The sequence below is a fragment of the Silurus meridionalis genome, chromosome 4 (genome assembly GCF_014805685.1).
Source record: "Silurus meridionalis isolate SWU-2019-XX chromosome 4, ASM1480568v1, whole genome shotgun sequence".
NCBI lineage: Eukaryota > Metazoa > Chordata > Actinopteri > Siluriformes > Siluridae > Silurus > Silurus meridionalis.
This window is the reverse complement of record NC_060887.1, coordinates 4804662-4818629: the sequence shown is the minus strand read 5'-3', so window position 1 is coordinate 4818629 and position 13968 is coordinate 4804662. Positions and strand designations below refer to the sequence as shown.

The window sequence follows — 13968 nt, the reverse complement described above, 5'->3', positions numbered from 1 at the left end:
ATTCACGGTCTCTTGGAGCTTTTGAATGTCCTCCAGTAGCTTCTGGTATCTCATCAGATGATCTCTCTTATGCTCTGCTCTATCCTTCTTCTCCTCACAGTGATTAAGAGAATCCTGGGGCTCTCTGATGGTCAGAAGCGGTAAGTTGATCCTCTCATTCATGTCTAGTTGGTCCTTCTTGCTTTTCTCCTCCCATTTATTTCTCTTAAATTCCAAACTGGCCTCGAGCTGAGCAACACGTTCCTGCAGTTGCTTTTGTTCTGTCACACAGCTCTCTCTCACGTTCTACAGATTTCTCCTGTTCCTCGTGGAGTTTCAGGAAGACTGGAGCTCGGTGATGTTCTGGAGGTGTGTGTCGTTTCTATGATTTATGTTCTGTTCACGCTGCTTTCGCTCCATAGCTAAAGTAGCCTCCAGAGTGCACCTTCTGTACCAGAATGGCTTTCTCTTCTTTCTCTTCTGTTATCTTCTCTATCATCAGATTAAGAAATGCATCCCAATCTGTAACTCCTTTCTGCATGTGCTCCAGACGAGTTTCTCAAAGTGGAAATATGATCATTATTTCACGTTAGTTGAGTATAAAGACAAAAACTTTTAGTCTAATGTAAGCTGTGTCTTTCTGGTTCGAAGCTCGTATCACAACAGCAGAAGCCACTGCAGTTTTGGATTCTGAGTATACAGTGGAACCCGGTTATCTCGCCCTCGGTTACCTCGACAACCCTATTAAGTCGACATTTTTTAAGTGGAACCGCCAAATTCTCGCTTTTTCTAAGCATTTTTTATCGGTTATGTCGATATGTCTTTTTTATGTCGCCGAACCCTAATATCTCGAGCACAAGGGGGGAAAAATTTGCCATTTAACGTTGGTTTCTCGGTGCAGCCGCAGAAGAACTCATGAAGTGGCGGAAAGATCAAGTCTTACAGCTGCTACAGGTGTTTGTATTGTATACTGGTGAATCTCTGCTGTTAGTTAGTGCACATATGCCTTTTGTTGTTAAATGTTATGCGATGAACTGGAGGCGAAAGCCGGTCTTTGTATGAACGTGGGATGACCAGCAAAAGCATAGAATGAACACCGGCTGTATCGGGGAGAGGGAGGGGGGTGTGTGTGTGTGTGTGTGTGTGTGTGTGTGTGTGAACTGGTGCGCTTTGGGAAGAAAAGCGCAGCCGTTAAGAGAGTGCTGGTGGGAAGCCACGTACCGGGATCCGCTAAACAAGCACCATATATGCGCGATTAAAGCCCGGAGCTTCAGAGAAAGCGGCCGAGAAAGCACCTGACACACTGAAGGGGGCCGAAGGGGGCGTGGCAGGTGGATTCCTGACAGATAAACATGTACTGTATGTATTTTTATAGCATGTCTTCATCAAACAAATCGCAGCAATGCTGTTGTGTAAAAAAAACCTTCAAAAACACGTGCATGCACATTCTCATTTATTAACACACATCATGTACATAAAGAAATTCCAAGCATGTTAATATATTGCCGCCATTTTGATTTTCGTTTATCTCGATTATCGGTTATCTCGATGCTTTTGGCGACCCCTAGAACATCGACATAACCGGGTTCCACTGTATTATTCAGCTTGTTTTGTTCTTTATTTCAGAAATGCTCAAATCAAATCAAATCAAATTTTATTTGTCACATACACATACATACAGGGTACGACATGCAGTGAAATGCTTTTAACGACGGTCCGGCATGAGGAATAAAAAAGGGTAAAAAGGGGATAAAAATATAAATATAATAACAAAATTTAAAGAAAAATATAGTAAGAAAAGGCAGATAAATAAAGATATCAGGATATCTAAATATATATGTATATATACATACATTACATATATACTTATATATACACATACACGGAAAATATTTTTATGGCAGTGTGCAGTTAACCAGTAAACAACAGTAAACATTAAACGAGTTAGGCATGTTTTGATTGTCCATAAGTGTCCATGTGCAGTAAGGTGTGGTGTAAAGTGTCCTTGTGCGGAATGTTAGGCATGTTTTGATTGTCCATAAGTGTCCATGTGCAGTAAGGTGTGGTGTAAAGTGTCCTTGTGCGGAATGGTGTGGTATAAAAAAAAGAATATAAGAAATATGAAATAAATATGAAAAAGAAAAATGAAAATATGAAAAGTAAAGTGCACTGTGCTGTGCAGGTCCAGTGTATAATGTGCCGTATACGAAAAGTGTGATTGTGCAGGGGAAAAAGTGTGATGATGGAAAGAGTGGGCCAGTTCTTAGATCCTGGATGTTTCCTGGTTTAAACTCGAATGGCCTGCGGAAGAAGCTCCTCCTCATTCTCTCTGTGGTCGCTTTCAGGAGCGGAAGCGTTTCCCAACGCAACAGAGAAAAGAGTCCATTGTTGGGATGGCTGAGGTCCTTCACGATTTTCCTGGCTCTGGTCCTGCACCGCATGCTGTAGATGTCCTGCAGGTCAGGAGCTCGGTGTGGATGGTACGTTCAGCTGAACGCACCACCCTCTGGAGGGCTCGTCTGTCCTGCATGGTGCTGTTCCCGAACCAGGAAGTGATGCTACCCGTCAGAACACTCTCAATAGTGCAAGTGTAAAAAGTCTTAAGCACCTGAGAGGGTAGTTTAAAGTCCCTTAAGCGTCTCAGATGGTACAGACGCTGCCGGGCCTTCTTCACCAGGGTGTTGATGTGACAGGACCAAGACAGGTCCTGTGTGATGTGAACACCCAGGTACCGGAAACTGTCCACTCTTTCCACGGAGTCCCGCAGATGTTTAGCGGTTGGTATGACCGCTCCTGCTTCGTGCTGAAGTCCACGATCAACCCCTTAGTCTTGCTGACGTTCAGGAGAAGGTTGTTCTCCTGGCACCATCTCTCAGGTTTTAACCTCCTGTAGGTAGGCCGTCTCGTTGTTGTTGGAGATCAGGCCCACCACAACGGTGTCGTCAGCAAACTTGATGATGGATGTGGAGTTGGAAGTGGCCACACAGTCATGTGTGTACAGCGAGTACAGCAGGGGGCTCAAAACACAACCCTGGGGGGCTCCAGTGCTGAGGGTGAGGGTGGATGAGGTGTGTTTTCCCACCCGTACAGCTTGTGGTCTGTCCGTCAGGAAGTTAGAGATCCATTGACACAGCGGCAGGCTGAGTCCCAGGACCTCCAACTTAGAGGTGAGTGTGGAGGGAATTATGGTGTTGAACGCTGAACTGTAGTCCACGAACAACATCTTTGTGTAATTCCGTTTCTTTGGTCCAGGTGGCTGATAGTTGTGTGGAGAAGATGTGCAATTGCGTCCTCAGTTGAACGGTTCTGACGGTACGCAAACTGTAGTGGGTCCAGTGTGACCGGTAGTGAGGCAGTGATGAAGTCTCTGACCAGTCTCTCAAAGCACTTCATTACTACTGAGGTCAGAGCTACAGGCGATAGTCATTTAGGCAGGCGGGCTGGGGTTTCTTCGGGACAGGGACAATAGTGGACTGTTTAAAACATGAGGGACAACAGACTGTTCCAGAGAGAGGTTGAATATCTCAGTGAACACCGGTGCTAGCTGGTCAGCGCAGGCTTTCAGAACCCGACCTGTGATTCCATCTGGTCCTGCTGCCTTCCTGGTATTCACTCTCTTGAATGCCCTCCTCACGTCATGCTCTGAGATGATGAATGTGTTTACCTCTCTGGCTCTCTCAGCGTGCATGCTGGTTGTGCCACTAGCGCCGCTAGCGTGGTTAGCTGCAGCCTCGAAACGGCGTAAAAGGTGTTTAGCTCGTCTGCCAGAGAAGCGTCCGCATTCACCATTCTGGAAGATGGTGTTTTATAGTCCGTTATTGTCCTTAGTCCCTGCCACAGGCTCCTGGAGCCACCTTGTTGGAACTGTGACTCCAGTTTCCTCCCGTAGCGCCGTTTTGCATCCTTCACCGCTCTGCGAACACTGTAGGATGCAGCCTTGTACTCCTCCATGTCCCCGGTGGTGAGCCCCGTGTTGTAGGCAGCGGAGCGGGATCTCAGAGCGTCGCGGATGGTTTTATCCACCCACGGCTTCTGGTTAGAAACGTTCTGATAGTGTTTTTGCACCGTATCATCCGTTAGTTTCGATGAATCCCACAACCGCTTCCGTAAACACGTTGGCGTCATCAGAGCTGCGCGAAACATGTCCCAGTCTGCGTCATCCAAAGCGTCCTGCAGAGCGGCCACCGATTGGTCAGTCCAGCGCGCGACCTCCCTCTGAACCGGAGCTTCCTGTTTCAGCCTTTGTTTGTAAACAGGCATGAGGAAGATGGAAGCATGGTCCGATTTCCCAAACGGTGGACGTGATTGTGCCTTGTAGCTGTTCTTACATGTTGTGTAGCAGTGATCCAGTGTTCTTTCGCCCCTAGTGGGGCAGGTGATGTGCTGATAAAAGTTCGGGAGTGCGCGCTTGAGGTTGGCACTGTTGAAATCTCCGACCACAATGAGCGCAGCGTCGATGCTGTGTTTGTTGTTGCGTTAATGACTCATGTAAGTCCCATACTGCAGTGTCCGTGTCCGCTTGAGGTGGAATATAAACGGCACTGACTATGACCGAGCTGAATTCCCGAGGTAGATAGAAGGGCCGACATTTGATGGTCAGTAGTTCCAGGTTTGGTGTGCAGGAGCGTGAAAGAGGAACAATGCTCGCGCTGTCGCACCAGTGGTTGTTCACCATCAGACACACTCCACCTCCTCTTGACTTCCCCGAATCCAGTGTTCTGTCCATGCGGTAAACCGAGAAAAACTCGGCCGGCTGGATGGCGTGGTCCGGTACCGCTGGGTTCAGCCATGTCTCGGTGAAGCAGAGAAGGTTGCAGTCCCGAATGTCTCTCTGGAACTTGACCCTTGCCCTGAGGTCGTCGAGCTTGTTCTCCAGTGACTGGACGTTGGCTAACAGGATACTAGGTAAGGGAGCGCGGTGTGCGCGTGCCCTCAGCCTGTTCCTGACGCCGGCTCGTTTCTCGCGGACGCCGATGCGGTCGCGTCCTTTGTTCTCCTCAGGATCTCTCGGCCAGCATGGGTCCGGGTTTAAAAGCGGGAAAGGTGAGTGCATTGTACACCAATAGATATAAGAGTGTCTCTGTCATATCTAATGGTGTCCATCTTGTGTAGATGGAAATAAAACTAATTAAATAAAAGTATAAAATAAACAAAAAGAAGAACCGTAGCGGAGCAGTCGTGACGGCAGCCGACCTCACCGGCGCCGTCTTTGTCCCTTGTGATATATTCAGTTTGTGCTGCTCTGACTTTAATAAAATAGTGTTTAAACATGACTTTGTGTTTAAGTCAGTTTTGTGTTTGTAGACCATAACACACAAAAGGGCATTAATGGGAACATTAAAGAAGGTTCTTTAAAAAAGTAACTAAAAAGTTACTTTTAACAGTAACGCATTACTTTTTGAATGAATTAACTAGTAACTGTAACTAGTCACTATTTCTTAGTAACCAGCACAACACTGGGCACGAGTTTGTCCATCTTTTATTCTCCAGACGTTCAACTGTAGTCCACGGCACGTATATTTTCTGGAATTAGACTTTGAGAAAACTCAGGTAAAATTTACTACATGACCACCCACATGAACCACAATAGACTTGTACATATTTTCCTGTATTTTATTGTCTATTATGGTGTTGTTCTGGTTGTTGTTCTGATCTTTGGTGATCATGATGTACTAATATACTGCAGCACTTCATGTGTTACTGTCTTTTACAATCAACTGCATTAACATAAAGAACAGATCATTAGAAAGAACTTTTTTGTGTATGATATTGTGTATTAATGTATTTTTGCGCATGGTAGTTGTACATTGCATCACTTTTCAAGCTACTATCTCTTATTATATGTTACGTTAACGACAAACAACAACAGATTCATGTATCTTAAAAACTAAATTCTCATACGTGCATTACATTTACATTAATGTTTTTTCCTGAGCTCATCAGTGCAGTATGTTGCATCACTTTCATGCTGTCGTCTATTATGATGTACAATATTACAAACAGCAGCAGCAGATTCATAGATCTTTAAAGAAACTGTTGTACATGCATTACCTTCCTGTGTTTGTTTGTTTGTTGGTGTTTGTTTCACACAAGGCTTTAGAGGACGACGAGTGAACTTGTCGGTGGACCACAGAAACGTCTTTGTGGATTCCACCCTCCTAAAGTGTTCATTTCAGACTTTCAGGTGATCATCTCTTTCATGTCACGTCACTGTAGACCTGCACAACTATATTTGTGACCACACTCATGTGCTTTAAATGTCATCTGCTGTGGGATACAGAAATAATTGTTGCAATATTTATTTTTAATATTCTCTCTTTAGCGCCCTCCAGAGTTTCCTCACGCACCGGCACAACTTTTCTTTGCGTCCACACGAGTTCACTTTCTGGGCGACGCGTCTTCCACCGGCGCTCGTCTGCGCTTATTTCCCCTTCAGCGACCTTCCGCTCGTCTCTCTGCTTGGTGTCTCTCTCTGTTGGAGGTTCTCTTGTCTCTCCTCTTTATTGGCGTCACCAGACTGAAACAGAGCACTGATTAGTCTCATCAGCTGCAGGTGTTTCTTACCGCTCGTGCCGTCCGGCTCCACCTCCACTCGCGCACCGCTGCTACAGTTTACATCCCTAATCATATAGAACAATATCTGCTTTATCTATTCCCATTTCTCATCCAGTGATCAAATAGTGGAAGCACTGAGATCAGTGTAAAAGACTTTGGTTTTTGCTCAAGTGTGTTAAAGTGTGTTATATTTATAGATCTTCATTTCACTTCACTTCTGCCCTCAGACTCTCACTAGTGTACAGAGATGATTGTGGATTAAACATATTAATGTGTGAATGTTAGATTTTCAATGTTTCTTATTTAGATCTGTAAAAAATACCAAGACTAAAAGGTAAATAAAACCTGTGTTCCACACTCTTTATTGTTCTTTTACCAGGTCGTAAGTGTTCCACCTGCTGCAAGTGTTCCACCTGCTTTACTCCACTCCTACTGCTGTAGCGCCCCCTACCTCCACCCCCACCATTATACAGCCTGCACTTTTATGTAATTTTAAAAAGACCTTTATATGTCATTATCATTATTATGTTTAAGTTTATAATATACAATATGTGTCTTTACAGCCTGGATTTCAAAGTCCATCTCCTTCATCCACTCCTTCATCTGCATCCAGTCCTTCATCTGCATCCGGTCCTGCTGTTTCTTCCAGTTCTGCTCCTTTAACCATTTCTTGCTGGTGTTGTGAGCGACTCATTTTACTGTTTTTGTGTGGATTTACTACTATTATAATCTATAGTTATTTATGATTAGGTTGTTGTTTTAATCCCAATTAGTGATTTTTTTATCATTGTACTTGATTATATCTATTGTTAAATAACCTTTAATATATACATAGTTTTGTAATATTTGTATTTTGTGTGTTTGCATCTATTATAATTTATTATTTGATATTTTGTAGCATTTTCAGTAATTAAAAATAATGTTTTATCGTTCATAAAACAGTGACTCATTAATTATTCTGTGAACCTGCTGAACCCATTATCATCATTATTATTATTATTAAGTAGAATATAAATAAAAACATGTCCCATATAATAAACTTGTGTTAAAAATGTTAAAGGTTAAATAAGTACATTAAGAAAATGAATATACATCCATTTTATGCCCCTTTATTGGAAAACTCACAAATTCACACAGTCAAATCACACAGATATTAATTAACATGAGTGACAAGTATTTTCATTCACATCAGTATTTTTGTGCACTATTGGGGGATTTCAGCAGTGTCTGAGGTGGGATTCGAACCAGCAGCATTTACATCAGAGATTCTCCCTGGGAAGCAGATAAAAAGGCAGTTTGCTATCAAATATATACATCAATCTGCCAAAAACCATAACAAATGTCCATCATCTTTCCATTTCCTTTCTCGTTTTCCTCTATTCCCTTCTTTTCCCTCTTCCCACCCCTTAACAGACTATTGATCTCCAGCTTCACACAGCTCACATCCTCAACTCTGTCTCACACTGCCCTCTAGCGGCACTATCAGGACGTGCTTTATGCTCCATTCTGTACTAATGTGACTTCTGTTTGTGTTTTTAGCAGTGATTCTCAATCTTTTTCTGCCATTTACCACTTCAGAGGGGTGGGTTTTTAAACGCACCTGTCCTCCGTCACCTCAAAAAAGTATATTGAAATTCTAAAAGTTAAAAAAATTCTAATTTATTGAACTATCCAATTCTAAATGAACATTAACTAGCATTAAAAACAAAAATAGAGAAAATAAAGGTGTAGTTGTGATATCACTTGGACTTTCAGTCTGTGCAAAATAGAGCAAATTAATTTCATAAATCTTTTTAAAACGGGGTTGTAGACTTGATACTGTCACTCTCAAGTCATGTTCAATATTGAGCTGAGATCTGTATTTAGTTTTCAGTGTAGCAACATCTGAAAAGTCTCAGAGATGAGATGTGGAAAAAGGAACAGGATAAAACAGTTATATTTTCTTTAAGGCTGAATTTTTGGTTTAATCTCCTACCAGAGTGATGTGTACAGAATCATCATAAAAATTCTAGTATCTCCATGACAACCACCAAACAAACAAACAGCAGCAAGAAGCAGCAGCGATTAGCAGCAACTAAGAACATTTACAACTTCTATTAAACATTTCTTCATACAGGTACCTGGTAAATCTTCTAAATAATTATGGTAGAATATTGTACATTATTTATGTCATGCGGGAAACGGAGGCGGAAGCCAAAGTAACAGCGAATAAAGTTTTATTTAAACAAAAGGGCGAAGACAAAACACAAATACTTGCTGTGAAAGGATTATTCTGGTGACCCACAATAGTCCAGAGTCTGAGGAATAATCCGAATGAGGGAATCCGGGAAAAAGGAAAGTAATATCCACGGTGCGCCTGGAAAGAGTGCACGCGGAGCGAGAGCGCGAGAGTCCGGGTCGAACTGCACGTAGCGGGAAACGCATGCGCGCGCATATAAGGCAATATGAACAAACAGGAACATGCAATAAAGGATCCGGAGTGTTGGGGAATGTGGGGTTTATATCGGCGGTGTGATGAGTGAGTGAATATGCCTCAGGTGTTCTCAATGAAGCCCGATGCGAGGAGCTCCATGTGGGCGGGGCACATGAGAGAAGGAGCAGGGCGTTCCCCGAAGCACCAAAGGGGGCGTGGCAGGGGGATTCCTGACAATTTAGTAGAAGACTTGAAAAGTAAAAAGTAATTATTTAGTGACATTAGCTATCTAAGATTAACTTTTATAGTTTAGCTTTTTATATTAATCCATCATATGTACCTAATAATTAGTATAGAATCTATTAGATACAATGAAGTAGCTTAATTTAACCTATTTAGCCCATATTTTAATCAAACTCATGTAACCTGTTTACTCCAAGTGTAATGAACATAATATACTAATAAATAGAGTAGAATAGGGTCAGACTGGGACTACAATTTTAATAATCCTTGCAGCCGTGACATGTTTTATCTGTTGTGGAATTCCTTGTCATTGTTTAGACAATACGTACAGCTCCCAGTGTATAAAATTACAGGTGAAGAGTCTTCTACAGAAAACATCTCCACAGATATGGATCAAAACATCTATGTGGATTTGGATGGAGGGATTATGGCCCTAGTCAATGAGAAAAAATGACTGTAACAAACGTTTCCTTATAACTAAAAGCACTAAACTCTTTCTACGCTTTAATTCTGATTCTTTGATTATATCGTATATAAATCATGTTGTTGTTGTGTGTATTTTATGCTGTGTGCAGAAACATGGCAGCTGGTGAACATAGGAGGCTTCTGAAAGTTATCCGTCTGCATCAACGCACGTGTGCCTACATCAAAGCATGTGCTGAGGGGTATCGCTTCGACTTTGACACCTTTAGAGGTCCCTGTGATGCTTGTTATGCCCTTGTGTCCATTTTTCTAAAGAATTGCTTGTGGTGCCTGCAGCAGCCCACCTGTCCTTTAGGTGAACGGTGCCGTAATGCACCCCGTAAATGGTACAGGTTTCCTCCAGAAAAGGACGAATTCGTTTGGGAAACTGATGAGGACCCGTTCAGACCGGTGATGGACATTCTGCACCACGCTGACATGTTCTCCCCAGATGGAATGTGGCTAGATTCCATCCAGAACTCTGTCTATGATCTTTCTGCAGGACTTCAGCTGATCACCCGTATCTTTCATGTGCGTAGGGCTATTACCCTTGCCCAATCATTTGGAGTTACTGCCAGCTCAGTGGGTGCTCCGAGCACTCACAGTTTTCTGTTCACGGGCTTCGTCATGCAAAGCACCTTTGTAACATACTACACCATCACCTTCTGTGGCTATGTTCTATGGACAACTGAACCAGTGAAACATCGTGATTGGAATTGTCGTCCTATCCTTTGTCACAAATTTCACACAGTCAGAACAGACTCAATGATATTTTCATCAAGACGTCACGGTGGTGGTTACAGGTATCACAGTGAGGTGTGGTCTGCACTGCAGTCTCACGGTTCTATACCTGCTCCCCTGCCACGCTGGATCAGAAGACTAATACCCATTCCATAGTTAAGCCACTTTGCACTGGACTGCATCAACTTTTATTTTCTTATGTTTTCACATTTGTTAGTTACTTGTACAATCACGACTGAGGATGAACTTGGTGGTGAGTCCACTGTCGTGCCCCTGATGAGCAGAGTGGGAATTTTACATAAACTTTGGTTGCTGTCAGGGTTTTTCGCCCACTCCCAGTTCATCATGTTGTGATTAGGCTTATCCATTGATGCTTTGAGGGTGGGTGATGATGTCAATTTTGGTCGATTTTTTTTTTTTTTTTTTCATTTTTTGCTCGATTTTTTGCTTAGATTTTTGTCTTATTTTGATTTTTTGTCTGTTTCATTTTTTTTGTTATAAATATATAAATAAATAAAATTATTTTTGTGTTATGTTTGTTAATGGGTTAAAATAGAAGTAAGCATAGAGTATGAGACTAATTAATAAGGGAGTGATGGCTCAAATCCTCCTTATCTAGCGTGTGACCTAATAATTAGTATAGTATATTTAATCAAAATCATGTAACCTGTTTACTCCAAGTATAATTAACATAATAATAATCAGTTAATAATAAATTGAGTAGAATATGGTCTGACTAATGTTATGAGTGTGTAGGAGAAACAAAAACAACGTACAAGGCAGACTTAAGCATGTTTATTGGGAAAGAAGAGTTTGTGGGCCATTGCTGCTGCAGAAGACATGGGTGAGCAATCAGGATCAGACTCAGGGAAAGATATGGGAGGATAATAATAATAATCAGGTGAGAGAACGGGGAAGTAGGAGAATAATCAGTTGGGCACCAACATGAAGGTTAAACAATGAAGCGGCTAATTTATGGATTTTTCCTGGGTTTTTCCCGGTTTCACAAGCTTCAAGCCAAAAAACTGAGCCCCATAACATCAGACCAATGAAATTGCCAAATGGGTTCAGGTGAACCAATGAAACTCTTTATATTAAATTAGTTGCACTTCCACTGAATCGACCCACACCACACCATAAATATGGATGAGGTTCCTCTGATGTTTGACCTGCCGCTCACTCGCACTGTCTACAGGAAAGGAGAATAATTCGTCACGCTGAAAACAACCGGGCATGAAAAAACACACTTCACCTGTGTTCTGAGCTGCACGGCATCGGGAGAAAAGATTCACCGATGGTGATTATTGAACGCACGACGATGCCAAAAGAAAAACTCCCGAGAGAAATTGTTGTGAAAGGAAAAGGAGAAAAAAACAGTGAAAAATGACTTTCTTGTTAGGCTACTGTTTAGATACAAGCCGTGTAACAGACACTGTCTTTCATTAAAGTCTGTGTAAAGTTCATTAGTTTCAGTGGGAGCGCATCTGATTTAATATAAAGAGTTTCATTGGTTCACCTGAACCCGTTCGGCAATTTTATTGGTCTAATGTTATGGGGCTCAGTTTGGCTTGAAGCTTGTGAAACCGGGAAAAACCCAGGAAAAATGTATATAATAGCCACTTCATTGTTTAAGCTGCGAGATTCAAAGCGAAGGAAAAAAGTAGCGGCTTATATACCGGAAAATACGGTAGTCTAACAGTAGTTAGTGAACAACGTTGAACCAAATAAACTACCTCCTCTCAATAGTTTGCTCTAGCTCATTTCTCAGAGCCTGTAACTTTGGTTTGAGCGGCTTCCTTCCATCATCAAGATTTAAGAAGAAAACCTGGATCAACACAAAAAGGCCACTTAACTTCTCAGGGTAGCTCAAATGTAGAGCGTTCATAAGCCCAAACTAAATTACAAGTGAATCAGTCCAAAATCTTTGGGGCATTACAACCTGATCCTCAAAGATGATTGACACATGACGAGTGTTAAAGAAAACACCACGACTTCATTCACCACTGACACCAGAGCCACTGCTCCCTCCTGGGCTTCCAACTCATCCTGAAATAAGAATACATGCTCAGTGAGTGTGTGTGCAAATGTACATCTGCCACTTGGAAAAACAAATTACAGTAGTAGCTCAGGTTACAAGGTTAATTTCGTCTGGGAGCGAGCTCGCAACCTAAAACGCTGATATCCTAAAAAAAATTTCCCATAAGAAATAAAGGAAATTCACTTGATGCGTTCCACAAGTCCATAAATACACATATACACACGATTTTAAAGGTTTTGTAATGGTAATTGTTGTACAAATTTTAACCCCTTACATCGGAAATGAAAAAGATTTTGCTCAAAATCTTTGCTCGCAGGCCGATGCAACACTCGTAACCCAATACAAAATTTATTACAAATGTTTTCTCGTATTCCAATTTGCTCGTATTCAAAGTTTCTCGTGACCCGAGGTTCTACTGTATGTAAAACATTTTTTTTTATATTATACCATCCATGGTTTAAAATAGAATAATATCAGAAAGATCATTTTTAGATATAAATTTCTGAATCATTATTGTATTATTATAATCATATTGTCATTACTGGCATTCTGCAATGTAGTATTTTTAACATTTTAAATGAATATAAGAGATTTATGGGATGTATTATTGCTCTTTGTATTTCTGTATAATGGGGTGCAATTGTAGTCTGAATGTTTTTACCACTGTTTATAGCAATGTTTACCTCAGAATATTTAATAAGGTAATTGTACTTGCAGATATGTAAAAAGAAAATAACAATACCTTGCAAATGTTGAAGATCTGTGAGGAGTCCTCCTTTAAGTAAAGTGAAAGGCCTGCCAGGGCTCCTGTCCTTTTTGTCCTTTTGCAGAAACAAATACATTGCACAAAGATCTCAGGGTTGAGTGTTCACATTTACTTTAATGTAATGCAATGCACTTAAAATATATTTACATGTTCTTCATATGCCATCAAAAAGTCTTTTATCTTCTTACCAAAATATCCTATTGTCCTCTTTTTATACAGTTTCAGAAACTGAGGTGTATATTTTATCGAGAGCAGCATAGAAAGAAAATGGCAGATTTTGATTTGTTATCCTGTGAAATTAGCTGTAGAGCTGCATTGGGAACAAAAGGACATACACATCAACAATCCATATTAAACTAAGACTTTTTCCAGCTCAAGCAGTGCTGCAAAGGCGAGTGACACTATGTGGTCCTAGTAACAGTTTTTTTACTTACTCGAGCTTCACAAAAGTGTGCAGGACATCTATCTTTTAGTTCAGCAAATGAAGGAGCTGAATTCAAAATTTCTTCATGCCTGAGAGAAAGGTGTGTTGCATATGCTGATGGATGAGAGTCATGTCTTTTCATTCTACAGCTTTCTTGAACTGGTCCACCATCTCAAACCTCTTGGTTTCCAAAATGCCCTTAGTCTGTCCACAGGGATAATTGGGAAGGAAATTAATTTCCCCTCTTCTGGGTCATTTGATGTTGGCTCTGGATGCTAAACCTTCTGGATTTGTCCTGCTTCACTTTCCTTCATTCACAGCCATACCCTTTATGTCAGCCCTGGTCA

General features: G+C 41.5%; 1 long non-coding RNA gene across 1 annotated transcript; it reads left to right on the top strand.

The window, feature by feature from the left end:
* The first annotated feature begins 318 nt into the window (after positions 1–318).
* LOC124384779 lies at positions 319–6977 on the top strand. The gene is made up of 3 exons (XR_006925595.1): positions 319–348; positions 6073–6163; positions 6914–6977. It is a non-coding gene; the product is annotated as an uncharacterized LOC124384779 (long non-coding RNA).
* The last annotated feature ends 6991 nt before the right edge of the window (positions 6978–13968 follow it).